The sequence below is a fragment of the Equus asinus genome, chromosome 13 (assembly GCF_041296235.1).
Source record: "Equus asinus isolate D_3611 breed Donkey chromosome 13, EquAss-T2T_v2, whole genome shotgun sequence".
Lineage (NCBI taxonomy): Eukaryota > Metazoa > Chordata > Mammalia > Perissodactyla > Equidae > Equus > Equus asinus.
The window spans coordinates 57,751,136-57,779,121 of NC_091802.1; the positions used below are offsets into that span (position 1 = coordinate 57,751,136).

The 27,986-nt window shown below is 55.6% G+C and overlaps 1 long non-coding RNA gene across 1 annotated transcript; it reads right to left on the reverse strand.

Moving 5' to 3' along the window:
• Positions 1-264: 264 nt before the first annotated feature.
• LOC139039996 (uncharacterized) lies at positions 265-17,826 on the reverse strand. The gene is made up of 3 exons (XR_011493530.1): positions 17,611-17,826; positions 2,228-2,390; positions 265-1,612 (listed from the first exon to the last, which is right to left on the reverse strand). It is a non-coding gene; the product is annotated as an uncharacterized lncRNA (long non-coding RNA).
• Between the last annotated feature and the right edge of the window lie 10,160 nt (positions 17,827-27,986).

Consider the following 27,986-nt stretch of genomic DNA (forward strand, 5'->3'; position numbering starts at 1 on the left):
CAGACTGCCGAAGCATCCGGGCTGGCTCCAGCCTGGCCACGCTGACCACACGCTTGCACTAATTCTGCCAGAAAGACCAGCCTGTGGTTAGGAAGAGCCGCCATTATGGTTTCCAGAAAATTCCTTTGAGCTGGGAGAAGCTGTTTGCCATTCCTGAGGCCTCGCCAGCCTGTGTGAATGAGGTTTTCCAATTAAGCTGGGCTGCTCTCAGATCTCCGCTTTAAACAGCCATGGATCTCCTTTCCCTCCAAAGAAACAACAAACCCCGAGACAGGGACACTCCCTCCTTTTATTTTTTAAAACGACTTCTGGTTATTTTCTCCTGATTATCCAAATAGTGGCTGTTCTACCATCCAGGAAAAACTGTGGGGGGCCTGGTCGGATCTGAAGTCCAGGGGAATGACGCAGTGCTGCTCACCAAGCTGGGGGCCGCGAAAGTAGAGACGAGTCTGGGGGAAGAACGACAAGTTCCTTTCTGGATGGGATGAGCAAAATGCACTTTGGAATTCTCAACCGTGCCTCCAGGCAGGAGTGTCTGGGAGAGGGTTGGACACCCACAGCCGGCTCTCAGGGCCTCGGATCAAGTTAGGCTTCAGCATCACAGGCGGGGATGAGATCTCCAGGATGGCATGGAGGGCCGAGGGCAAAAAGAGCCAAGGATTAAAGAAGGAAGACGAACCTGAAGAAGAGAAACCATCAGAGAGGCCCGGGCCGGATGGAGAGAGAAAGAGGACCAGGAGAGAGGATGCCCTGGAGGTCAGGGAGCAGAGTAGGTCAGCCAAGTCACGCGGCCAGAGAGGCCAATTTAGATGAGGCCTCACTGGTCTGTTGGATTTGGTACTGAAGATGTCATCAGACCACCAAGAGATACTGTGCCAGTTCTGGGTCCAGTCCTTAAGAAGACGGGCAGCTTCCACTTCCTCTTTCCTGAAACGACCTCTCTCAGGACACTCCTTCACAGAAGCATGCCACCATGGTGTGAGAAGCCCAGCAGGGGACACATATAGCTTCTCCACTCGACAGCCACCCCAGAGTCAACACCAAATGCCAGTCGTGTGAGTGAGACATCCTGGGGGCTCTGATCTAGTCGAGTTCACGCGTGACTGCAGCCCCAGGCAGAAGACCCTCCCAGGTGAGCCCAGTCAACTCACAAAATCATGAGATTTTTTTAAATGTCATCAGAGACCTCACCAGAACAAGTGTGATGGCTTGATGGGGATAGACCCCTAACCAAGAGAGATCCAGCTAGAGCAGATGTGTGCGCGCACATGTGCATGTGCAGGGAGCAGAGACGGTATCCAGAAGCTCTTGACTGAGGGACCTGACCAACGGAGGAGACGGATGGGATCTGCTTATTGTCCCTCACTACTTAAAGGGTCCCTCTATGCCAGATCTCAGGCCGTGAGCCCAAGAAAGCCGGCCCGCAGCCATAGCAACCGGATCAGCCAGAGACAGTGACTGTGGGTGGAAAGGCCCTTGCAGACAGAGCCTTGGAGGGGCAGGGGGCTTGGGTCCCAGTCCCGGCCTTGCCACTAGGCTCTTGGGTTTTAGTTTCCCTCCTCTCCAAAGTGGGGCTAGTGACACTTGGCCTGCCGCTTTTTCAGGGCCATTGCTGGAAAAAAAGAAAACAAAGGATATAAAAACCATCAGGACAAAGGCCAGTGTAAGGGCTGATTACGATAGCATGGCTATTTAAAGGAAGGAGCAGCTTGGGGGCCCTCCAGGAGCTCATACTTCCTTCGGTTTACACAACATATTTAGGTAAAAGCCCCTCAGGAAGCTCGAGGGTCCCCATGGTCCCCACGGTGTCCTGAATCTCACCACCGACTGGAGGAACCTGCCCGCTTTGGCTCAGGTTGTGTATTGAGAGCAGGCCCAGACTTCAGCCCCATTGAGGGCTTCTCGGATTGGCAGGTAAATTGAGGGCCACTTCTGCGACCAAAAGCGACAGCCGTTTCTATAGCATCTGCCAGAGGAGCTGGCACCCTCTCTGTTTATCGTAATCCCATTTTCTGCCTCCAACATCTGTAGCTTAAAATCAATGCTGCCTCCTGGGGTGGAGGAGCGAGCACCAGGAAACGAGGCTGAAAACATCATAAAGTTTTTAAAAAATCATAAGTACCTTTATTCTCCGACCTGCGGGCAGCTTCCTGAGCTGGGTCTGTGAGTAAGGTGGGAGAGAATGGAAGAGAGGGAATGAGACATACAGGGGGAGAATAAATGAAACCTTATCACTTTGGAGAGAGGATCCAAACAGCTGGCCAGTGGCGACCAAGCGGCTTCTCCTGATGGCTGCAGCTTTCCCGGCTTTCCTTTCCGAGCGGTTTCCATGGCACCCGTGCCTTTCCAGTCCTCACACAAGTAGCTCTCCTTCAGCTCACCTTGTGTCCCTGAGCCAGAGGAGAAATGGAATAAGTGTGACAAATATGCTGATATCGAGAAAGTGTGTGTATGAGAGAGAGAGAGAGCGAAAGAGAGATTGGCAGAGCCAGAGTTTTCCTCCAGAATAAGTGGTCTGGGTCCCGCCTGGGGCTCTGAAAGCATTTCTGGGGGCTGAGCCCAACCTAACTCTGCTGTAGAAAAGTCCACGGACTCAAATACCGAGCATCTTCGGAGGGGGAGGCAGTCCGGGCCCCGTGCCACGCGCCGAGGGTCAGGTCTGGCATGGCAGGTCTCTCATGAGAGCAGAACCATGAGCCTTTCAGCCTTAGAACTGCTCAGAGAAGGAGGTATGGACAGGGCCCCAAGAAGGATCTAGCCACTTGCCGTTCCCTGATTGCTTCTCTTTCATTCATTCAACAATTACTGAGTGCCCGCGTGGGATGGGCACAGACCTGGGCCGCGGGCAGAGCGCCCAGCCAGGCCGATGTCCCGTCACGTCTCCTTCCCCGCCCAAGCCTTGGCCAACAGGCAGGTTTGAAATGAAATCTCGCCCGCCAGGGGCGTCCTCCAGTCTCCTGCTCTTCGGATCCGACCCCGGGCGGCAGCAGCAGCTGAAAAGGCTTTCCAGGGGTCCGCCCTCCCATTGAGTCTTCCGTAGGCCCTCTCTTTTGTGTCTTCTTTTTTAAAACTCTTCTTCAATAGTGAGGAATTTCGCATGAAAAGGACAGAAAATGAGGCTCAGAAAGGATGGATATCAGACCATCATGGCCATGATTTGTTAACCTGCCAGAGGTGTTTCCTCTCTCAGTCTCACAGCCAGAGAAGCCAGCGCTGTGAGCCGGGGCCCCCTTCTCCCCTCCTGAGAGCAGAAGCGGGACCTGGGTCAAGGTAGGTGTCCGGCCTCATGGCGACAGGTGAGGTCAACCCCACAGGCAACCAGAACCTGCTGCCAGGTGCCCGCTGGCATCTGTTGTAGCCATGCTAGGGCCTGGGAGATTCAGAGTCTCCGTACAGCATTTTCCTTCTCTAGCCAGGGGCAAGAGCCTGACGTCAGGGCCTGGTTGGGAAGTGGGAGACAAGGGGGCCATGGCTAGACTCAAGGCATGGCATCCCAGTAGGGTAGGTTTGGGGCCCCAAACTGACCAGGTCATTCCAAGGACTCAGGCCACCACTGCCCCCTCCTTCCCACCTGATACCTGGCCTTGTGTCCCCCATCCCCCAGAAGAGCCAGTCAGGCACCTGCCATGGGCTCATCCAGGACTCCACCTGGGTACCCCCTGGGCTGACCCTCCTGCCACCCTCCCCTTACCTCTGTGAGAACACCAGGACCCTGGACCCCGCTGGAGAAGACCCACCACAGGGCCCACTCTTCCTCGGGGTGGGGGGGGGGCCGGCTGCCTGCCATGCGAGGCCAGCATCCGGGCCAGAGTGCCATGGGGTCAGGGGGCTGCTAGAGGTTATTTCCCTGGGAAACAACGGAGGATGTGACGCAGGCGAGCCTCGAGTCTCGAGAGAGACTGAATGGCTGAATGGTTAGGTCTCTGGAGCCAGTCTGCTCACATTCAAATCAAACTAAATCAGTTTCCCTCTTATCAGCCATGTGACCAGGACTCTGTCTCCAGTTTCCTGCCCGTAAACTGGGGGTAGTAATAGCATCGTCTGCCTGAATTTTTGCACGAGTTACCGTGTGTAAAGCACTGAGAACCATGCCTGGCACACAGTGGGGGCACAGCAAGGACCTGGGGACAGATGCACAGAGCAAGGTCCTGAGTTCAGCAGCCCTGAAGGAGCCCTCCCCTCTGTGCCAGGCAGGGACCTCCTGCCCCCAGTGGCAGGACAGGAGGATGGCAAATGGGTATTTCCCACCATTCTATCAAATAGCCAGATGAGAGAGGCAGAATGTTGCAGGGGTGCCACTGTCCACAGACCCTGGGCCTCCTCTGCTGTGACAGGCAGAGGGCTGAAGAGCCAAAGGGAGATGGAGACGGGCTGGGCAGCTGCCCCGGGTCGTCCAGCACTGACAACGCTAAGACACCCGTCACATCCACAGTACACTGCGGTCCCTGTCCGGGGTGAGGGCCAGCCCTGGAGGAGGCAGGCCAGGACTCACCTGAGGGCCGTTTGCCCACCGGAGGGTGCTTAAAGGCCCGGAGTATGAGCCCAAGAAGGGAGCGACGGAGGTGCAGGGCAAGGAACACCTGGGAGCCCCCTTTGCCGGTCGGGCCCAGCCTGGGGGGACCAAATGGTTTCTCTTCTCCTGGAGCACCGTGTCCTCGTTTTGTCCTTGAGACTGAGAGGAGACTGGGAGAAGGGCCTTTGCACACTGCCTCCCAGCCCAGCTCCAAGGCAGCGCCCACGGCCACCGGCTCCCTACCCCCAGAGGGCAGGAGCTGCAGGCGCTCTGAGTGAGTGTGGTTTCCTCACGGCTCTGCCTCAGAGACTTCCTCTCCCGTGGTGCTGATGTCAGCCCATCCTCACGGAGCCCCCTGCCCTGGGGGAAGACAGAGACACAGGCAGGCAGAGGGGGACCAGGCCAGGCCTCTTCCAGGGGAGGAACTGCAGGAAGAGAACAGAGACTGAGGAGACGGGCACAGGGGTGTGTGCACGGACGCGTGTGTGCGCCTGCATATAGATGAGCATACGTGTGCAAATGCCCATGTATGCTAATGTGCATGTGTGTGCAAATGGAAGTATGTGTGAGTGTATACCTGTGCAGGTGTGTGCAAATCACATAAATGTGTGGATTTTCGTGTGTATGCAAGTGTATTCAAGTGTGCACAAATACATATGTGTGAGAGTGTGTGGGTGTGTTTATGCAAATGCATGTGTGCAAGTGTACATCTGCATGCAAGTGTGCATGTGTGTGCACGGGTGTGAGGGCCCTGGGGAGAGCGAGGGGAGCAGGAGAGTAGCGCAGAGCAGACAGGCACCCGCAGAAAGCAGCACGGCCCGGCAGACCTGTCAGACAAACCCTTGGGCGTGGAACGTCCACCCTTGCTGGGTTTGCTGCTGGATCCCCACGTCAGAACCCAGCACACAGTAGGTGCACAGTGACCAGCTGTTGCCTGCCCAACGGATGACGAAGGTCATAGATGCCTCCTCGTCACAGGATGCAGGCCCCACGCTCCCTCCTGACTCCACTTCTCCCCCTCGCTTTCACCAGCCAGCCCCTGCCCTGCCAGCCCCTCCCCTGGCCGCTGGCCAGGCCAGCAGGCCCCACCCGCTGACCCCCTGAGGGAGCCTGGGCTGGGATCTGCTCAGTGTCTCCACTCGCTGCGGGCCGGTTCTCCTCACCCAGGAACAAGGGGATTTCCTGACTGTTTCTTCAGGCGGGTGATGTAAGCTGTTTTTCTAGTGTTTAGCCAAAGAACCTCCCAGGCCTTCATTTATCTAAATGCAGAGGCCTTTGGGGACTAGCTTAGCTGGCTTATTTCCGTTCAGCGTCTTGGAAGAGCTCAGACTAGTGCTGCCTTTAGATCTTCAAGAAATAAGAAACAGTGCCCGAAAAAGGACTGGCGAGACTAGATTTCTCCTCAGACCAGATGCCCCCACACTCCAGCCCCAGCACCAGCCACAGCACTGACCAGAGGAGCTCAGCCCCGGCCCTGGTGGGGGATCTGCCTCCTGAGCTGCGAAATGGCCTGGATGGATGCCTTGCAAACAGGCAGACAGCTGACCTCAGCCCAGAAGGCCCCCGGGTGGGGCTCTCCACTCTGTGCACTATCACCCTCAAAGTCAGGAAATTCTCCCTGGGTGAATCTCCTGAGACAGGCAGCCCAGCTCACTCTACTTGGACCCCCAGATTTGGTCTGGGAATCATGGCGTGGGGGAGTCCTCCCTGGACCAGCCACCAGGATCAGAGCTGAGACCTGCCCCTCCCTCTGACCAGCCATGGCTCTTTGATCCTCATCTTAAGATCCTTCCTCATCTGTAAGGTGAGAGGTAGGAGGTGAGGATGCCCAGTTAGGGTCTTGTGAGGATAAAATGCATCCCCCCCTCCCAGGGCCTGGCCCAGAGCGGACTCCCCCTTCCCTCCTAATCTGGACCCCAGGACAAGCCCCACTTTCCTCCCCATGCCTTCCTCCAGGCTAGCTCCAGGCTCCAGGTTCTCGGGACCCTGCAGATCCCAAGCTCACTCTCCTTCTTCCCCATAGCTCCCCCCTCCCTTTCTCCCCTCTGCATGCATCTCTTGCCCCCATCTTCACTGGCTGACCCCTTCATCCTCCAGGGTGCCACGTAGACATTCCTCTCTCCTGGAAACGCTCCCTAAGACCAAGTCTGGGTTGGATGCCTCTCCTAGGGGCTTACATTGTACCCCAACTTCCACTATCATGGCGGCCTGGATTTGCCTGATTATCTGCCTTCCTAGACTATAATCTCCTTAAGAGCAAGAGTGGGTCCTGTAGCTGGACATATGCCCAGTGCCCGGTACACATGGATAGATATCCATGAAATATATGTGGAAAGAACAAGCTTTCCCAGCACAAAGAGCAAAACCCTACCCCAGAACCAATGACCCGACTGAGATGGGATTGGGAGCATCTTCCGAATGGTTGCTGAGCCACCCAGCTCGAGCCGTCCATCTCGAGCCCCCCACCCCGCCCGTCCAGCTCCTCTCGCTCGCAGTCCGTTCCATCGCAGCCAAGCTCCAACTCCAAGGCAGCCTCAGGCTGGCAGGCTTGCCAGCATCTGATGCAAATTCATCAGCCGTTACCATGGAGACCAGCCAGCAATCAGCTCCATGCCCTCCTGCTGCAGGGGGTGGCCCCAGCAAAGGTGGCAGCCAGCTGTGCACAGAGAGGACTACCAAGCAAGCACCCGGCTCCAGACTCAGCCAGCTTGGGTGTGGGGCTGGGCCCCACCCAACCCCGCTCTCCTTCCACAGTGGTATGACCTTGGGCAAGTCCCTGCACCTCTAGGAGCCTCACAGGTTTTGAGGGATGAGGGCAAGGGCCATCACTGTGTCATTTTGGGATGCCAGTCCATGTGTTTGCTTTCTGTGGGCTGTCTCCAGAGTTTCCGTCCCTTTGACCTTTATGTTCAGTCCCCCTGAATTTAGGTGGGGCTGGAGGAAGGAAGAGAGACTCCAGTCCCATCTAGCAGGAGAAGATTTCATGAGACATTGGAAGACAAAAAGGAAGCCTACAGGGCAGTTAAAGTGGTTTGGTCCCAGGGCCACTAATGTGGGTGCCCCAGTGACTGCTTGCTGAGCCAGCCCTCTAAGGGTGGTGGCTCCTGCTCCTGGAGGACTTCAGGTGGCATCACACTTGCCTGACAGGCTCCATGTCCCATTGGAGTGGGTGAGCGGGGTGCTTCGTCACTATGTCTCCTTAGTGCTTTAAATGGCGCCTTTTTCTGGAGACAACTGAACATCCCTGTGCCTGCTGAGTACCTGGGGGCAGGAACATCCTGAGATGCTGCAATGGGTCCCTGGCACCAAGGAAGCCAGCTCTCCATGGCCAGCCTGAGCTGGCATGGATCCTGGAGCAGAGCTGAGTACCTGCATCTCAGGCAGGCCTGGGCCCTGATACAAACCATGCCCCCCTACCCACCTCCTTCTCCCAAATGGCATCTCAGCCCAGCTGTTGGGTTTTTGTTGCTACTAGGAGCAAGCTGGGCTGTGTTCCCAATAGTAGGAGACAGGAAGCAGTCCCTTTTGTTAAATGATGGACGGATGGATGGGTGGGTGAATAGATGGATGGGTGAATGGATGGATGAATGGGTGGATGGATGGCTGGCTGGCTGGCTGGATGGATGGATGGATGGAGAGGTGGGTGGGTGAATGGATGCATGGGTGGATGGATGGATGGGTGGATGGACGGATGGATGGGTGGATGGGTGGATGGATGGATGGATGGATGGATGGATGGATGGATGGAGAGGTGGGTGGGTGAATGGATGCATGGATGGATGGATGGATGGATGGGTGGTTGGATGGGTGGATGCCTAGAAGGAAGGGAGGTGAGGAGTGAACAAATGAGCTCTTCTTGGAGCAAAGACCCACAGAGACCATGAGACCATCTTTCAAACCTCTCTTCCTCCTCCTCCTCTCCTCTCCACTCCCCAGGGACGTTGAGAGTTGGGGAGGCCCTGGGAGCCAAAAACACAGAGCCACCGGATTCCAGAGCCCAGTTCTCTGAATGCTTCTATGCTGGGGTGTTTTGGGGGCAGGGGAGGAAAAGGAGGGCACCCACAGCTCTGCTCTCCCTTCCTCTGGAGCTCTCCACACTCTGACAGGCAAGACTATACCCTCAACCCCAGGCAGGAATCCCAGTCCTGAGCAGTCCATCACAGCCGCCCCCCACCCACACGCCCACCACACTACCCGCAGGCTCACTGTCTGTCAGCAGAGACACAGGGCCCTTTCCTAACCTCACCGCCAGAGTAATCGAGATGAAATGGGCAAGGAAGGTGCATTGGCCCAGATGGGACTCCCTGTGAACAGACTCCAGTAATGCCAAGAAGTGCTTTAAAAAAAAGAGGATCGAGTCTTTGGTGTGCTTCGTCAATCTGAAGAATACTGAACAGAAAGCTGGGGAAATTTAGAGAAAAAGCCACTAAACGTAAGTTTTTGATGAGGATAATAAAAATAAATAATGCTCTAACCTCTTAGAAGATGTGATAGTTTGCTAAGAGCTTTTTTTAACCTGCGGACGGAGCTGTGAGTGGCCTCCGACTACCGCATTTCACAGAGCTGGACACTGAGCGCGAGCCACTGAGACTGGCCTGGAACGCGGGGTGTGTGGAAGCAGCGCCAGGGTGTCATCAGGGAATTTCAGCCTCATCACGTTATTCCCACAGAGCTCAGCGTCTTCATCGTCCTGCATGACGATGCCCAGTCTGTCTTACCATGAGAAAACAGCATCGACGGCATGGGCCATGATTGATGGGTTGTGTTTGCTGTTTGCTTATAGCTCCTAAAAAGTAGGCAATCTTGGAAGTTCACGTGCAGACACTCACTGGCAAAGAGAAGTTGATGTAATAAAAGCAGCAATTCCCGATTACCATCGGCGTGCACAGCTCGGGAAGAACCCACGGGCCCGGGTGAGACTCGGTGGACACCCCAAAGGTTTTCACACCAGCAAAGCCTGTGTGCAGCTTTGTCACCCAGGGCAAAGAGGAGGGCCATGCAACTCAGGGGAGACGGGGGCTATCGAGGCCTCGCCCTGCAGCCGTGGGACCCCGGGCCAGTCCCCTACCCTCTCTCTTCAACAGTGAAAATACAAATAGATGGCAGAACTAGGCAGGTTCTCAGAGGTCATCTGGATCCGGATTTGAAGCAAGGGAGAGAGAGGAGGACTTGGCTGCTTGTCCCTGGATCCCAGTGGGACGAGCCTGAGGTTCAGGGGGCAGGAGAATCATTTGGGGAAACAGCAGCTTACTCAGAACATATAACAAAGAGTATAAAGAAGGGGCGTGGTTCTGGGTGAGCCGCAGGACATCCTACCTGCTCAGGCACCCATTCCCATCCTCTCCACCCCAAACTCTGAAGAACCCCCAGGCTACTGGGGACAGATTTTCTCTGGTCTCCCCACAGCTTGAAAGTCACAGCTCTATTATACTCTAGGCCGCTTGAGGCTAGGGACTATCTAGGGACACTGTCCTTCCGTCTTCAGCACCTAGTAGCATTCTTAACCCATGGGAGTTAATTGGTCTTTGCTGAGTGAACGAATGACCTACAAACTAGTCCACTATTGCTAGGATAATGCTGCATAACAGACAACCCCCAAAATCTCAATGACTCACAACAGCAAGCATTGCCGTTTTTCTTATTTGTGGGTACAGGTCAGCAGGGGCAATTCCAGAACCAAGTCTCTCCTTTGGGGACCAGCAACTGCAGGAGGCCCATTCTGCTCACGGTGAATGGCAGAAACACGAGAGCCGAGTCACGCAAGCACACTTAAAGCCCCTGCCCGTGTCGCAGACACAGATGTGCCTGGCGTGGCCACACCCAGCACCAGTGGGCTGGGGGACATTCTGCATCCATTCTGGTGGGGGGAGCGCTGGAAAGCCACCTGGCAAAGATGCAGATGTGAAATTCTGTACCAGGGAGGGAAGGAAGAGCTGGAACCAAGACTCCAACCAGCCAGGAACTGTGAAATGGAAACAGTAAGAAGAGCGCGGCCCTGCCGGATCCTCATGTGGGATCCGTGTCGAGTGCACCATCCACTACGCAGCGTCGGATGAATGCTATAACACCACAGCATCATGAGGAGCCGTCCCTCGGCTGGGACAACTCTGTGACCATAGAGATCTCATTCTCACCGAGGGGAATGGGTGCCGGGCAGAGGGACCTGCCTCACAGCAGGGCTGATGCTGTGGATGTGGCTCATTAACACGGCTCTAACAAGCCCCCTGGGGCAACACTCCTCAGCGAATGAGGGGTCAGGCGAGCTGGGCTGGCATTTCACAAGCTGTTAAGATGGAGAAAACATGGGGGCATGGTTAACCCTTCAGGCTCCATGTCAGTGTGTCCCCAGACTTTGGACATGTGTGACTGGCACACAGATTCCTGCCTCCCCCTTACACATCTGCATGCAAGCACAAGCACACACACAGAGACACTCCCTCCCCGCTGCACCCCCAAAGGGACTCATTTCAAAAGTGTAAACACACTGAGCCCGCCTTCAGGTCTGCTGTGAGTATCAGATGAGAAAATACCTGGGATGGGACCTGAGACTGGGACCCACCCACATAGAAAGCGTCACTCGGACCCAATTCAGCTCTGGCGGGAGAAGGGAGCCCCTGCCAGCGCCCCTTGTTTTCAGAAGTTTGTCAGTTTTCTAGTTTCCTTTTTTTCTTTCCAAAGAGCTCTGCTCCCCCAAGAGAATAATGTAAACACTTATGATGGCACTTTAACAGTCCCGGGGGCATCGATCATTATTATGAATCTGAAAGTAGCTGAGTTATTAATGTTTGACAGTGCAATCATGCAGCGCCACATGTCGTAAAATCCTAAATGGAGAATGCTGCTTTTATTTTCCAAGCACTTTCTCATCTGTTTTCTCAAAGGGGAGGAGTTATTCTCCCAATTAGGATGATTGGAAAACAAGTCAAGAAGGGTCAGACCGACTGGGGGATGGCCCCGGAAGGGATCAGAACCCGGGCAGCCTTCTCTTCTCCCCGCTAGAATGCTCATCTCCGCCAACCGCTGGCTGCGGTTCCTTCCTCAGCTCCTCAAAGTGCCTTCACCTCTCCTTCCTTCCCTTCCTGAGACTTCAGCTTCCCCCTCACTCCCCAGCCTGCGTCCTGGCCCCATCTGTGCTGCCTCCCCCTGGGGTCTTGGCTCCACCAATTCTCTCTCTCCAATTAGCTCTTCTGCATCTCTGGCCCCTCCCTCCGCAGGGCCACCATCCTGCCTCCACGTTCAGACGTGTTCGTGCCTCATCCCCCAAAACAATCTGCTCTCCGCTCGGGTCCCCCTCCTGCAAACACACACATGTCCCCCACCGTCCCCACGCCCGTTGCTGTGTTGGCTCAGGCTCCCCTGAAAGCAGGGCAGGTAGGCTCTTTGGGAGGCAAGCCCAGCATGCTGAGAGGGGCGCGGGGGGAGAGAAGGAGAGAGAGCAAATAGATAGAGGGTGTGGTGCATGAGCTAGCTCCACCTGGACACCTGGGGACAATCCCTCTGGGGACCCTCTGAGGAATGAGGAGAACAAGAACCATCTTTGGAAAGAACCATCCACTGCGCAAAGATATGCTGCAAAGGGCCTTTCAGCTTCCCTGTCCCCCAGGACAAGCAGGATGGCGGCCGCCCACGTGGCTGGCTGGCCTGCCCCCTTAGGGTCTCCCCGAGAATCTGGCCAGAGCCTCAGCTCCAGGGCCTTTGATGAGCAGCCTGGTCCACACCTACCACTTGGATGACACAGGGAGACAGTAATGGGTCACCCTGGACACCAAAAACTGAGGTGATGATGGTGCATGAGCTGACATCCACACCTCCTTGGGTGGGTGCCCTGCCTGAGTCGGGGTTTGGGCCTGGGCCTCAGTGATGGGACCACCTCCCCTCCTGGTACCATATTGCCTCACATCTTTCCACCTTCCCCTGTCCAACTCCCACCTCCCCACCTGCTCTGGTCACTGGCTCATCCTCTCCACTTCCCCAGCAGTGGGAATCAGCCTCCAGCTCCAAGGAAAGCATTTAAGGGCAGAATAAACTCTTTCTGCCCCGCATCTCGGGAGAAGGGAGTGTTGGGGGGTGGACCTTGATGGTCACCAAGCCCCCATCCTGTGCCAGGCACCAAGACAGGCATTTTGCACACATGCTATCATCTTACTCTGAATCCTGGGAGGAGGGACTTTTTAATCCCATTCTGCAGATGAGAAAACTGGGGCTCAGAGAGACTAAGGAGTCTGCTCAAGGTCACTCAGCGTACTCGTGTGCTTGGGCTGCTGTGACAAAACACAACAGACATTTATCTCTCACAGCTCCGGAGGCTGGAGGTCCAAGGCCAAGGTGCCGCTGATCTGGTTCCTGGTGAGGGGTCTCTTCCTGGTTTATAGAGGCCTCCCTCTCCCTGGTCCTCACGTGGCAGAGAGAGAGCTCTGGGGTCTCTTCTTCTTCTCATAAGGACACTAAGCCCATCACAGGGACCCCACCCTCAGGCCCTCATCTCAATCTGATTACCCCACACAGGCCCCACCTCCAGATGCCATCACATTTGGGGGCTTCACTGTATGAAGGTGCGGGATGCATGCGTTCAGTCCACAGCCAGTAAGAGGAGGAGCCCAGATCCAACCTCGGAGATGTTGGAGTCCAAACAGAAGCTTCTGTCCCTCCTCCTCTGCCTCTCCCCCGCGGCGCCCCCTCCCCTTGGGCTCCAGACAAGCTCACTGGGCAGGGCCCCACGGTCAGGGGCTCCAGAGGACAGGCCTGAAGACCATGGCTGAGGACTCCCTTCCTGCTCCACCAGGAGCACCGACCTCGCTTTATATCAGAGCTGGGGACTGACTGGCCCCAGCTTCGGTGGGCTGGCCCTCTCCAGTGAGCTGCTTTCTCGAGCAACCCCCGCAGAAAGACTTGCCCTCAGGAGTGTCCACAGGGAGCCATCTCCCAGGCCCCTTTATCTGCCCCCCTCTAAGAGCCTCCAGGGGGCCAGACACTCCCCACAAAGGGGCCCTGAGCGCTCAGTCCCGGGACCCCTCCTGCAAACGTCCCATTGCGATGCGATCCTGACAGCCCAGATGGCCAATTCTCTGGTCCCCAGGATGGCTGAAAATCCCAGCTCAGTCATCTTACCAAGGCTGGAGCAGGCTGCCCATCCTTGTAGGCACCACGTCTGCTGCCACCAGAACCTTCTTGACTCATTTCCTGGAGTGTTGGGCTTGGGGGTCAAAAGTGGGAAGGGGGCAGGAGAGTGACAATAAGGACTGGATGAGGTGTTCACTAAACTAAGTGTCTATACTGCATTACATTGTTGTGGGTTGAATCCCCCGAAAGGTCTCGTTTAAGTTGTAACTCCAAGTACCTGTGAAAGTGACCTTATTTGAGAATAGGGTCTTTGCAGACGTAATTCGTTAAGATGAGGTCATACTGATTTGGGTGGGCCCTAAATCCAATGACTGGGGTCTTTAAAAGAAGAAGGAAATTCAGACACAGAGACACACAGAGGAGAAGGCCATGTGACAGCAGAGGCAGAGACTGGAGGGTGTGTCTACCAGTCAAGGAGCACCAAGGATCGTGGGCAACACCAGAGGCTGACAGAGAGGCCTGGGATGGTCTCTCCCTTAGAGCCTTTGGAAGGAATCAACTTAGCCAGCACCTTGCTTTCCGATTTCTGGCCTCCACACTGTGAGAGGGCACACTTCAGCTGTTTTAGGCCCCCAGTCTGTGGGACTTTGTTACAGCAGCCCCACGACGCTAACAGAGGGTCCATCCCCCGGAGGCTTCCACAGTCCCCGGGAAGAAGAGGACGGGGCTCACTCTCAGGAGCACTGTTATGGGGGCAGCTGCCGCCCAGCAGAGAGGCAGGTCTCGGGGGCAGAGGGAGCTCTGTGCAACCCAGCTCGGCCCCTTGGGGAGGGCAGGTGCTTCAAATCCTCCCTCCGGGGCTTCAACACCACCTCCCAAGGTTAATTTCATCATAACAAGTGCACCAGCTCCTGCCAGGTGCCTGCCAGGACTCCACAGACATTATTTCTTGAGACAAGTCTAGCTGTCGCAGATCAGACGAGCAGGTTGTAGAGAAACTTCTAGAACAGTCGTGACACACACAGGTGCTCAGTGCGGTTCCTGTCTTTCCTCAGTAAGCGGCAAGGACCTACAAGGCACTCTCTGGGGAATGCTTATAACTAATACACAAGGCGGCAGATGCCAAAGGCTGGAGTGCCAGCATCACGCTGTGTGGCCCTCGCCCTCCCATGCCCTCTCCGCAGCAGGCCACCCCTTCCCAGAGGTGAAGTGAGACCTCCTCACTCCCAGCTACTCCCTACGCACTCTTGTCGTCCCCCTGGACACCTGGCTTCCCTTCACTACGTCCTGGGAGTTACTTTTCATCCTTTCCACGATTCGTTAACAAGCCTGCGCTGAGCACTGAAGCTGTGCCAGATGTCACGCCACGCCATGGAGCTCCAAAGTGATGACAGCGTCCCGACCTCAGGAGGCATGCCCAGCACCCCTCCAAACGAGCCACAGTCCTTGGAGCAACGGGAGAAACCAGAGGCCCTCCTGACTCACCCTGTCCCTCATCCCCACCTCCTCCTCTGGCCCCTCCCAGGGACTGCCTGTAAGCCCAGGTTTCTCCAACCGGGGCCGCCACAGGCCGTGAGCGAGGGGCTACCACAAGTCCCAGGACACACTCACGGGCACATGCTGCTGGAGTAATCACCTACTCAAAAGACTGGGCAGGGGCAGGGGGAGTTAAATAATTCAGCTGGTGAGCAATCGAAAACATATGGTTCTACCAAGACATTAGGAGCATAGGGAGCAGGATGCAAAAGTCACACGAATCTTTGAGACAAGCCGCGGTGCTTCACAGACTTCTGCCTACATCCGCTGCAGCCCAGACCCACAGGGCTCCACCCTCACTCTCTTCCGCTGCTAGAAATGCCCTGGCCCTGGCCTGGAAGTGGGGGAAGCATCCTGGGCCCGCAAGAGCACTCTCATTTCCTCTGCTCCTCCTCGAGGAGCTTCCAAGCAGCTCCTCGGCCTCCCTCAGGCCCCACTCCAGGTGCTCCGGCCCTCCTCCTGGTCCAAGAGAGCTTGTCTCCAAAGCCTGTTGAAAGGTGGGAGCTGGGAGCTGCAAGGGTGGTGCCCGGGAGGCCACTGAAGCCACCCGCCCTGCAGCAGCGGCAGCAGCCCAGCCCAAGACGTGCAAGGACACCAGCCATTAATCACTCTCCTCCCATTTTGTCAGGCCTGGTAACCTCCCGTAGATGCCACATAAATACACTTAACCTTTAAAGGGCCAGGGTGGCCACCCCAGGGAGGGAGAGCTAAAAACCCGCACCCACAAGGATGAGCCACCACCCCCGCCTCCGCTCCCTGACTCTCTCAGTCACCGAAGGGGAGAGAGTCTAAAACGAGGAGGGAGAGGCCGTCTTAAACCTAGCCTCATCCATCAAACTGACACAGCCCTGGACGCCAAGGACCCAGGGAGGTTTGCCCAGGAGGACGAAGGCCAAGAAATGTTGTCGGTGTGAGCCACCGGGCCTGTCTGTCTAACTTCCCCGGGGGCAGCGGCACTCCTGGGGATGGAGTCTTCCCTGCCAAAAGGGCAAGCGGCCTCCAGGGTCCTGAGCTGGAGCCAGGGGCTCGGCCTGGGTCCTGACACCCTGGGGGCCTGCTAGGCTGCAGGAGGGCATCCCACCACCCCTCACCTTGACCTCACCCCTTCATTCATTCAGAGAAGCCGCTGAGCATCTTCCAGCTTGCGGGCACGGCACCAGGTGCTGAGGATGCAAGGAGAAACCGAAGACAGTTTCTGACCCCCGGGGGCCCACAGTCAGTGGGAGGTGGGGAAGCAGGCCTGCGAGAAGTCATTTCCATAGGAGGAAAGTAAAGTCTAGGATGGGGTAGGGAGGAGGCACTGTGGAGCCCCAAGAAGCTCTGATGGCTGGAGAGGGGACAGAGATGGAGTCTCAGCATAGGGGACATTTGACCTGGGTCTCACTGCATAAGTAGGAATTCTCCAGGCAGACAAATGGAACTTGAATGGAGTGGTTAGGACATGAGTGGCGACGAGATGGAGGCCAGGGCTGGGATCCTAGGCCACCCTGGAGGGTCAGTGAGGCCAGCCCTGAGCAACACCACAAAGTGGTGGACACTGGGCTGTACCACCCAGATCCCCTTCAATGCAGGACACGTGGCCTCCAGCTGGCAGCATGCTCAGGGATGGCCTCAGCTGCAGAGAGGCGCCTTGCTGAGGCCTCGCAGTCCCCTCGGGGGCAACGTCCAAGGCCTACCGATGGAAGGTAGCAAAGACTAGCCCGCTGGGCCCAGCTCAGGGCAGCTCTCAGGGCCCTCCTCGTCCGGACTTTCTCTCTGCCCTCTCCCGCTTCCTCCCTTCCTTTCTTTCTCTACTAAACATCCTGCAGGCTCAGCATGCCTCCCAGGAAACCAAACCTACCACACAAACATGGAGTGAAGGTCAAGCTGTCATTCAGAAATAAGTGATCAATAAACCAGATCAGAAATAAAAGTTCCCACCAACTGAAAACACAAACTCCTTCCAGTCTCACAATCAAGACTCACTCCATCTCTAAAACACTCTCATGGAAAACAGAGGGGGTCAGAGACTTCCCTGGTAGCAGCTCGCAGGGCTGTGTCCTCCACGTCAGCATGCTGCCCGCGAAGGATGTTACCGTATGGCAAGGGGAGTATGTCCTAAAGAAGCATTGTAATGGCAGAAATGGGACTGCCAGGGGGAGGAACGTGCCGCACTGCGATGATGCGGAAGGTACAGAAGCTGCGTGCCAGGCCCCGCAGTGAGGGCACCAGGGCACCGAGTCGGTGGTGCTCAGAGTATCTCAAGCTGCTCCTGACATGACAACAGAGCTGCTGGAAACCACAAACGCGCCCAGAGGTACAGTTTCAACCTGGAGCTCGCCTGGCCACCATGCTCCCCCCACTGCAGGAGACGGGGCCCACGGAGTTACCTGGGGCAGCAGATGGAGGCACCTCACCCTCAGGGCGGGGAATCGGGAGGTGACACACAAAACGCATCCCCTCCTTTGCCTCTCCTCCCCAGATCCCCGGCTGAGCTCAAGATTGGAGACAAATTAACCCACCTTAAGGCGCCTGAGTTTGTCCATCAATTACACACGCCTTCCCAAGCAATTTTCCACCTGCTTCCCATAAACGTCCCTGTGCCTCTGGTGGCGCTCTGACCTCACACCCAGCGCTGAGGGGCTGGCGAATGGTGCTTGTTCATTTGTTCCTGATGAGGAAGCTGAGTTGCCAAGGATTCCTTGACTAGACGCCATGGTGTGTCGTCCACTCACTGTGACCTGCCTGCCTGTCTGTACTTGTGACTTAAGGAGGCATTCGTTCCTCCGTGCCAAGTGCATGTGACAGATGCTTACAGATGCCAGTCCCTGGGGGATGGTTTGTCCCCGTGACACTGTGCGGGTGAGCGTGCATTTTCCCCTCTTACCCACTCCCTGTCAGACCTCAGGGGACCTGCAGGCTACAGCAGGGCAGTCTTAGCATAGGCAGGGGACAAAGCCTGAGGGACCAGGCAGAGACCCACCCCTAGGGTGAGACCAGGGAGAGGGACCTGGGCCCGGTGGGCTTTGGGAATGCTGCACAGCAGCTGCCTTCGTGGCTGGAGTGAGACAGGTGTGGGCCCCTCCGGGGCGGCCCTGAGTCTGAGGGCTCTTGGGAGCCTAGTAGAACTTGAAGGAGTCTTACAGAAGGTTGGAGTAATGTGCTGGTCACCTTGGAGCCCAAGAGCAAGGCCAGGTGGAAGCCTGGGAAATACCTGGGGACAAGGCAGAAGGGCCACAGAGGACCAGGTCCAGGGGAGCACAGAATGGGATAGGACAAGGCCCTTTGTGGGACAGGTAGGGTGAGCTGCAGGTGTAGGTGTGGTGTCCCAGGGGCCACTGTAGGAGGGACACACATGAGACGGGGCAGGTGGAATACGATGAGGGGAACGCAGGCACGGCCTGGCAAGCTGGGCCCTCACCAGTGCGGAGGGTCTGAGCTCCCCATCAGATCCGAGTCTGGGCCAGGTCCCTGTCCCACAGTTGCAGGGCCAGGCAGGTCCACCAGAAGCCCAGCCCTGGAGAGCAGGATCCAGGCTGCCTCCACGCTCGAGGAACAAGAAAGTGGTACCTGATGGGACGAGGAGAGACCTCAGGAGAAACCCTGGAGCCCTCATCATGGCTGCAACATGGTCCCTGGGGAGGCCGGGCAGCTGGGCACGGCTTCCTGCTTGTAGCAGAACCACCTGAGATGCTATTTATAAAGATCCCTCTCCAGCCACCACCACCCAGCCCTCCTCGGCTCCAGGCACGGGGCCGTGTGGGGACTCGTGGGCACCGTAACCTTTGAGAACCAGTGGTGACAGCATGAGCTTCAGGGTCCTGTCTGGATCAAGTTCTCCCTCAGGCACTTAGTACCTATCTGTCCTATAAACTGACCTCAGCTTCCGTTTCCTTGTATGTAAACGGGGAATAATAATTATCAATAGCCACCTCATAAGATGCATGTAAGGATGTAAAGAGCAACGTGCTTATAGAATGCTCGACACAGCCTAAGCACATGGTAAATGCTCAAAACGTGTTTTTTATTATTACTGTTGTCAGTAGCTTAACCCAAATCACTGCCCCACAGGGGTGTGGGGCAACACAGGTATGCTCTCTCTCTCTCTCTCTCTCTCTCTCTCTCTCTCTCTGTATTTGTCTGATACTCAGGCAGAACAACCCCTGAGGTTCAGGAGTGGCCAAGGATTCCAGCCCAGAGGAGGGGGGAAGAGAAAGACAAAGAAACAAGGATGGTTCCGCCCAGCCTGGAACCTTCCGGACTCTCAGCCACTCCAGCGGGAGGGACATTAATGCCCAACTCCAGCCCTCTGGCCACACCAGAGCATGGACCAGGCCCGGACTCGAGGGCAGTGGAGCAGGACCAGGTGGCACCGAATTTCCGCAGAGCCTCTCCTACGTCAAAGATGAAAACTGCTCCGAGATATCTGTGGCTGCCCCTGCCGCCCTTTCTCACATCGTCATTCTTCCCATCTCACCTCTGAAAATCAGGATAAAGAGAAGTGTTCCAGGTCCTTCTCCCTGCTCCCCAGGCCTGCTCAGACCAGAGGGAAGGTGTGACCCCACTCTGTCCATCTTGTCTACTCAGAGGGAGGGTGGCTCCCCCGGCCCCCCGCAGCCCCCACTTCTCCCCCTTCCACCCCCAAGACCCCACCCCAGGACCCCTCTTGCTGAGACTCCCCTCTCCCCGCCTCCCCCTGCCCCCGCACCTTCAGCTCCTCAGCCCCGGCAGCCCCCGGATTAGCAGGCAGCACCGTGCCTCCCCCAGTGCTCCCCAGACCCCTCCCCACCCCCCTCTTCCGGATACAAGGGCAGACTATAGCACAAAAACATAATAAAATAAAATGAATGTTTTCTCAGTGAAAATCCATTAGATGAGTTACTGTTGTAATTTAATAATGGGATGGGAAACTAGAGCAAATTACCGAAGTATATAATTAAAGGAAATCTATTTTCAAGTCCTTTATTGCTTAGGGTTTCTCAGGTCTCCGTCTCTCCCCACTGCACCCCGTTCCCTTTTTCTGAGCGTGGGGACGGGGTGGGAGCAGTGGATTCCCTCACAGCTATCAGTACCTGGTGGCAAACGCATCCCCCAGGGCTTTCTGAGGGAAGACGGCGTGCCCGGCGTGGCTGAGGCCCCCGGCGGCCTCCCCTCGGCAGAGCAGCAGAAGAGTAACGGTCAGGCACTGGCAGAGGTCGGATCCCAGGACTCAGCTCTGCTGGATCCTGGGGAGTGAGGGTTGATTTTTGCCCTAAATGTTGAAAGGATTAAATTGAGGAGGGGGATAAAGAGGAAGAGGGAGGCGTCTGCCCTGAGAACACCCTTCGTGTAGGACAGATGCCACTGACCCTGGACCTCAGATTTACTGGTGATTCTCATTTCAAGATGGTGTCATGGTTAAGAGACAGCAGGAAGCTAAAGCTCAGAGAGGTTCAGTACTGGCCCAGGCTCACACAGCGACAAGCGGCGGAGCTGGGATTTGATCTCAAGCACTTGACACAGGACCAACTCCCTCCCAGAAAGCTCCCAGAAGGGATTCCTGTCTGCTGGGTGTAAAACCCTCTGTAATGAGCCCAGTCAATGACTACCCATTTTCAAAGGAGGAAAGAGGAGAGGTAAAAGGTGCAGCTATTCCTTCTATGGTTGTCTTCCACTTTCTGGAAGTCAGTGTCAGGGGTGTGGGGGTCCCAGAGTGGACACAGACCCTCTGGGATGAATCCCCTATGTCAGAAGGCCCAGGTTAGGTCATGGGGGACTCACTGAAGCCCCCCGCCCCCAAGTTTGGCCTGGCCCACCATGAGGAAGGGAGTCCTGCACCCAGCCAGCCTGGCACAAGCTGCGGGCACCAGAAATGAATTCTTATAGTTCATTCAGAGCCAGGACTAGTGTTTCCTCCTTTCTAGGGCCCTTGGGACCCTGTGTTACTGGCAGCCGCAGAAAATCAAGTGACCCGAATAGAAATTAAGCCACAAGGGCCACTTCGTTAGCACAGCAAGCTCTTGGCTTAAGAGAGAAAATGACCCCCAAGAAAAGCAAGAAGTCTTGTGCCCACGGGCAGGTTTCCCGGGAACGCTGGCCCTCAGGAGAGCCGGTCCTGCCCACTGCAGCCCTGGGCAGAGGCCCTGCCCTCCTCCGGCGGCCCTCCTCCTCTTCTCCGAAGGAGAGGACCTGGAGCACCCCCCACCGCCTACCCCCACAGGAGGATGAGCAGAGGCATGGGCTCGGCAGGCTGCGGGTCCTATGCAAATGAAATGCAAAGAGGATGCAAATCGAGCTCACTCTTTCTGAATCTCCAGTTGTCATCTGGTGGCTGAGCTGCTGCGTCGCTCCCGGACTCTGAAAGCCACCAGCTCCTTCCAGCTTCACGTCTGTCACGGACAGGGGGCTCTGGCGATGGGGAGGTGAGTATGGCTCTGTAGAGTTGTGTAGCCCACCCAACCACTGGCCTTACCAACCCTCCAGTGCCGCGTTTCCTGGTGCTCAGGACACTGCCACTTCTTTCTCCAAAGCCATCCTTTCCAGCTCCAGGGCAGTGCCCAAAGACGTGCATCCCCAAAGCCCCAGGGGAATGCCCCATCCCAAGGAGACTGCCAACAGCACAGCGACTCCAGAATGCAAATACTCCCCGCACCTCTCTAGCTGCAAGGGGTGGCCGTTGAGGCTGGGCACAGCATTGAGGGTGGAATTCTCCACCAAGATTTCCAAGTTTGGAGCAGTCTTGGAGCTGTTTCCTGCATCAGGGAAGAGAGTGGAGTGGGGGAGCACCCAGGACTGCTCCTCAAAACCACACTTTGGTGCTGCCCGGGCCACACTCTCGGGCCCTGCTTGGCATCTGTTCCCAGTCCTGGGCATGTGGAACTTGCTTAGAAAGTGCTTCTTGTGGCATCCAAGAGTCACAGGACACTGTCCTGGAGAAGGGGCCAAGATGTCATGGCCATGTTCAGGTGTGGGGAGAAAGGAGGCAAAGAGGCCAAGAGAAAAGAGAGGCCAGCCTCGGGGCAGCCTGTGCACAGGATTGGGAAGGTGAGGCCATGAGGGGAAGGGGCTCTGGGGGCAGAGGAAAAGCAGGCAGTGGAAAAAACCTTCAAAAAGGTGATGGGGGAGGGGCCACAGGGCATACCCTCCCCCCACAACCGGACAGCCTTGTCTTACGTCTGGAGGCGCTGCCCACTGACCTACTGAGGACCCGAGACTTCTCTGAAAGGCCACCCAGTCCAGGCCAGTCCAGCCCAGTCCAGCCCAGGCTCCCAAACCTGGTCAAGGATTCTGGCTTTTCTCCGCTCCCCTCCTCCTCTATCTCCTCGTGTGAGATAAGAAAAGCAATTGGGAAGAGGGGACAGAGGGGAACAGAGGGTACCAGGTGGTCTCCCTCGTTGTATCAACAGCCTTCCCCTGACCCTATGTTGGCAGGCTAGGACCTGGGGTGGGGGGATGCTGTCAGAGATGCAGCGCCTGCCTCAAGATCGCCCAGGCTGGCATCTTCTTCCTTCGTGCAGCCTGAACCCTCGGTCTTGTCCTCTTAAACATACTCCAGAGGGAGAGGAAGCTGCTTCAGAAAATGACTCCCACGCAGGCGCTTCTTACACGCACAATGCTGCATACCCGGTGGTAACACTCCCCAGGCTCTGTGCTGGCTTTGGGGTTCAGGGGTTCAGCAGTGGGTACTGTCTGTTACATAGCCTCCTCCCTTCCCACCAATGCCCACACTGGTTCTGTGTCTACTGCAATTAACCTTCAAAAACAGGAGGCTCCCTACTACTCCAGGGAGAGGATCCCTATCCAAGGTGACTGTGAGCCAGGATATAGCACAGCCCTGGGCGAGGACAGAGTCAGTCACCAAACTGACCAGGAAAGCCAGGATCCTGATGCCAAAGGTGCCCTCCTAAACCAGAGTGCATTGGCATCTCCCCCGAACATTAGCCTTTCCCTCTGGATAATGTTGGCTGCAGCAGACCTAAGGGTACTTTTTAGAGCTAATTAACATAGGAATGAGGATTGCTCCAGAGACCACGAGTACCTCTCTAGAAACGGAACATATAAACACGGGGCTGATCTGCCCAGGACCCCAGGACAGGAGGCAACCTAAACACTGCCCAGGGCACGCACTTTCCCTGCCTCCCTCCTGGGGGCCCCCAGCTTGGCCTGGCATTGCTGTGGTCTGCCTGTGTCAGCAGCTGCCAGCCAACCCCCTGGGTGCCCAGCCCCAGATGTGTGTCCTTGGCGTGCCACCCGGGGCTTTCCAGCCCTGGCCAGCTCTGAGCCGTATAAAGCAGACAAAGAACCAACAGAGGAAGTCTGACCACACTCTCCACTGCCCCAAGCACACGCCCCAGCTGGGCAGCTCCTGGAAATTCTGCCAATTCTACTTGTTGGTTCAGAGGATGCCACAATTGTCACCATTATAAACAGGCGAGGTGCAGGAGCCTGCTCAGGGGAGCAGATACCTTTTGGGGTGGGGATGTGGTCCTTTGGTTTGCTGTGTGACCTTGGACTTGTTCCTTAACCTCTCTGGATTTCTGTTTTCTCATTTGTAAGACAGGAAAAATCATACCTTGCAGCTTTGTTATGCAGACTACATCATTATTTGTGTAACTAAAGCTGTGCTTTACTGTGAACTTTCTATGGACCTCGCATTTAGTTAGATACTCTTGTATACAGTATTTCATTTACTCATTCTCTGAGAAAGGGGAAGGCACTATCTTTACCCCTATTTTATATGAAGAAGCTCAGGCTCATTGAGGTTAGAGCATTTATCCAGCCTCATGCAGCTAGGAAGTGGTGGAGCTGGATTCGGACCCAGGCGTTCTGACTTCAGACCCTGCACTCTTGTCACTGTCTCCTGGTGCCATTCTTGCTGTTCAACAGCTGGAACAGCATCAGCCACACAGAAGCCTCTCAATAAATGGTGGCCACTGTCTCACCCCAATGCTTACTGTCATAACAGTGCCTGTCGTTGAAAATTAACCAACCTGTGTACCCACATAGATGTCTACCTGGGCTTACTAGTTTCCTATGGCTGCGTAACAAATTTCCACAGAGCTCATGAGCTTGAAACAACACACGTGTACTACCCACGGTTTCTGTGGGTCAGGAGTCTTGGCACAGCTGGTCTGGGTCCTCCAGCTCAGGGTTTCATGAGGCTGCCATCAAGGTCAGGGCTGCAGTCTCATGTGAAGCTGGATCAGGGAAGGATCCGCTTCCAAACTCCTGTGGTTGTTGGCAGAATTCAGCGCTCTGTGGACTGTTGGACTGATGGTCTCAGTTTCTTGCTGGCTGTCAGCTAGAGGCCACTCTCAGCTCCTTGGCTCATGGACCCTCCAAAGGCAACTCACAACATGGCAACTTGCTTCCTCAAAGCCAGCAAGGGAGGGTTTCCTTGCTAGATGGTACTATAATCTTCTGTAGCATACTCACACACATCCTGTCAGTCATGGGTTCCACCCCCACTCAAGGGGCATGAACACCAGGAGGAGACATCATGCCTCTGAGAATCCGTCCACCACAGTGTGACACGGCAGTCACAGGTAGTCGTGTCCCCAATCCATGGATGAAGAGGAGAGGCACAGGTAGGTGAAAGATTTACCAGAGGTCAGCTTAGCATTAGGTGTTCACGCAACCCGTCATGTTGCTCAGCTGTATAGACACATCCAAGAGGTAAAGATGGTGTCTGCTGTGGAATCCCAGCGCAGGCAGACCAGAACCAGAAACGATCCAGGTCACTTGCAGATATCAAGGCCATCAACCCTAGTCTAGAGGTCCATGAGCAGAAGAATGTGGGTTTGACTCCCTGCCGTACCTCCGGCACCTAGCAGTACGCAGCGCTGGTGGGTGCCCAGTGACTGCTGGCCAAATGAAAGGCACAGATCTGCGGATGGCAGCAGGGCGGCTGTTTGGACTGGCTTCCACTCAGTGGTTGTTCGTGGGGAGGGGCAGAAAGAGATACGCAGGGCTCCCGTCTCTGCCCACGCCCGTCTTGTCATCACAACTGGCTGAATAAATGCATGTGCCATGCAGGGAGCCCAGTCCATTCACCCAGCCCCTCGTCCGTCTGTCCTGTTTGGGAACAAACCATGTTTACAGGTGAACTCAGCTTGAGGAGGGCAAGGCGGGAGATGAATTTCCCCCTGGCCTGGACTAGCCATCCAAGCCCCAGCCGTTTGCCGTTAGGAAGAAAGAGAAGGCTTTGTTAGAAGAGCCCCTTTCATGGGAAGCAAATGCGGTCTCGTCAAAAGCCCAGGATGGCGACACTTTCCGGCACAATACGTGCTGGTGACAACGTCTAATGGAGACTTTTATGATAGGGATGTAATTGTAAAAAAAAGATTAAAAAATTGGTTTCAATGCTTTGCGATCCCAGAGTTCATTTGTTTCCTCATTCATGCACTAAATAAGCCCCTAATTAATCTCGAACCTTGGAGAAAGGAGACTAGATTGCCATTTTCTCCATAAGGACGCACTTCACATTTTGGAAAGTTTGAAGAGGCTCTTAAGCATTTTTCTTCAGTGGTGTTTTATCAGCATTTCAGAGAGCCTTCATTAGGCTGCCGAGGCTGCTAATTGCATTACCATATCTTTAAGCCTTGTAGGCGCGGGTCAGGTTCATCGCTCTCCAGATTCTCCTGGTGGTTTGCCGGTGTGCCGTGTCAGAGATCTGCTGCCTGAGGAAGGCAAGATGGGCGGGGGCTGACGCAGGCTCCTCAGCTGCCAGCCGAGACCACGGAGGAGAGAGGCCACTGCTCACACCAGCAGCGACCGAGCTACTTTCTCTTTTCGAGGAAAATTTAGCTTTAAAAGTCATTGCGATGTCATCATCCCGAGGAGGAGGTAAAAACCTCCAACTTTCCAGACAAGAAAAGAAAAACAAAAGGCGTATGTGTGTATAGATAAATAGGTATGAATATATGTGAATTTATGTATATAGAAATATAAATATGGATGCACAGATATTAACGTATGTGCATATGAACATATGCACAGCTGTGAACATATGTACCCATGTGTATATAAATAGATATGAGCGTATATGCATATGTATACATAGATATAAATATGAATAGTATATGAATATATGTGTGAATAGACAGGAGTGTGTGTGTGTAGTGAGCGATGATACTTACATTTTGTCTGGACATTTCCCCTCTATTCAAAGAAAATCTTCATGGAAAACTCATTCCCAGACCCAGGCAGCTGGGCAGATAAAGACATGCCCTCCGTCAAGGCTTCACGTCCATTTCTTCACTTAATCCTCACGACAACCTTGAGAAGAGCTGACTGGTATTTCCCTCATTTTCCAGAGCTGGAAACGGATTGTCCAAAGAGATGCAAAGTCACAGGCAAACTTCGCAGCAAGGCCGGCAGACTCGGAAGCCCACGTGCTTGGTCACTGAACGTCCTGCACAGGAGTTGGAGCCCATGAGGCGAACAGACCTGGTCCAAACCACAGCTGGGCGCTCCCAAGCAAGCAACTTAACCCTTCTGAGCACCCGTTCCCGTCTATTAAACAGAGTGATGACGTCCACCCTGCAGAGATAAGTAGATGAAACGAGATCAAATACGTAAAGCAATCAACCCTGGCCTGGCCACCAGCCGCCCACACGGGCACCGGCCTGAACGGGCCGCTGGACACCGTGATCTGAGGCACCACACCCTCAGCAGACCGCCGCCGACGCACGACCTGCCGGTCAGCACCGCTCGGATCTTAGGGACAGAGCCTGTTCTTGTCTTTCGGCCTGGAAAGACCTCCCCCATCGCCTGCCCTGAACTTCATCCCGAGGTTGAACTACCGCATCGGGCTCCTGGCTGGGCAGTGACACTCTCTCCCCTCCGTGCTCCGCCATGGGGTTCCACAGGCATTTCTTTAACGTGAGTGCCTGGGACCCAGTAGCCACTTTTCTTTAAGAGCCCCCTCACATACCTTCCCTCCCCCTCCTCCTGGTCCTAACCCCTCCCCCTCCAACTCCGGGTCTCCACGCAAGGGCAGAAATGATGCCGCTGGGCTTGGAGGTAGCAGAAGGAGGCGACTGAGAAGCTGCACTCAGGCTGGGGCCTCCTGTTCCCTGATTGCCACCTGGGGGGCATCGGCAGCAACCGAGGTAGATGGCTTCAAGCACCCTGACAGAGGGCCCAGGGAGGAAGGGCCCAGGGTGACAGGCTCAGTGTGAATTCAAGGACAACCTCTGGAGATGAGCAAGGACCACCTCTGGAGATGAGCCGTCCCCTCCCAGCTGAGCATACAGGCCTGCAGGCAAGCACTGCCAAAGGCCCATCAGAGTCTCTGTTAAGCGCAGAACAAGACGATTCAACTGGACCCCAGGCTGCAAGGCAAGGGCCACTGGTCAGGCTACTCTGCCAAAGGAAGAAGGGCACAGTGGTGGCCGGGACCATCTCCAGGGCCAGGCCCAGCTGGTTCCCTCCTGCCTGTGGTCAGCTTCCCGATGCCCAGATGGTGGGAGTCGTGCCCCCCAACAAGCTGGCCAATGCCCTCCTCTAGTTGAGGGGGTTGGCTGGAGCGGGTTTGATGCTCTGTGAATCCCTGGTGGGGCATGCTTCTCTGACGGATTGGCAGTATTGGGGAATAGAAGGTTGTCCTGCTTGTTCTGTAGGACCCTCTGTATCCCCACGTCTTCTAGAAGGAGAGAGGCATGTGTCAGGATGTTGCTTGCACAGGATTCAGGGAGGCAGCGAGGGGTGTGGCTTCAAGCATCGGTTTTGGAGTCAGGCAGCCATGGGTCCAGGTGCCAACTCTGCCACATCCCACGTGAGTGGCCTTGGGCAGGTGACTCACCTTCCAAACACCTGTTTCCTCACCCAAAAAACACTGCTAAAATCCTCGCTACCTCTAGGCTTGCTGAAAGGATTCAATCACACCAGGCATTCAGCAAATATTTATTGAGAACCT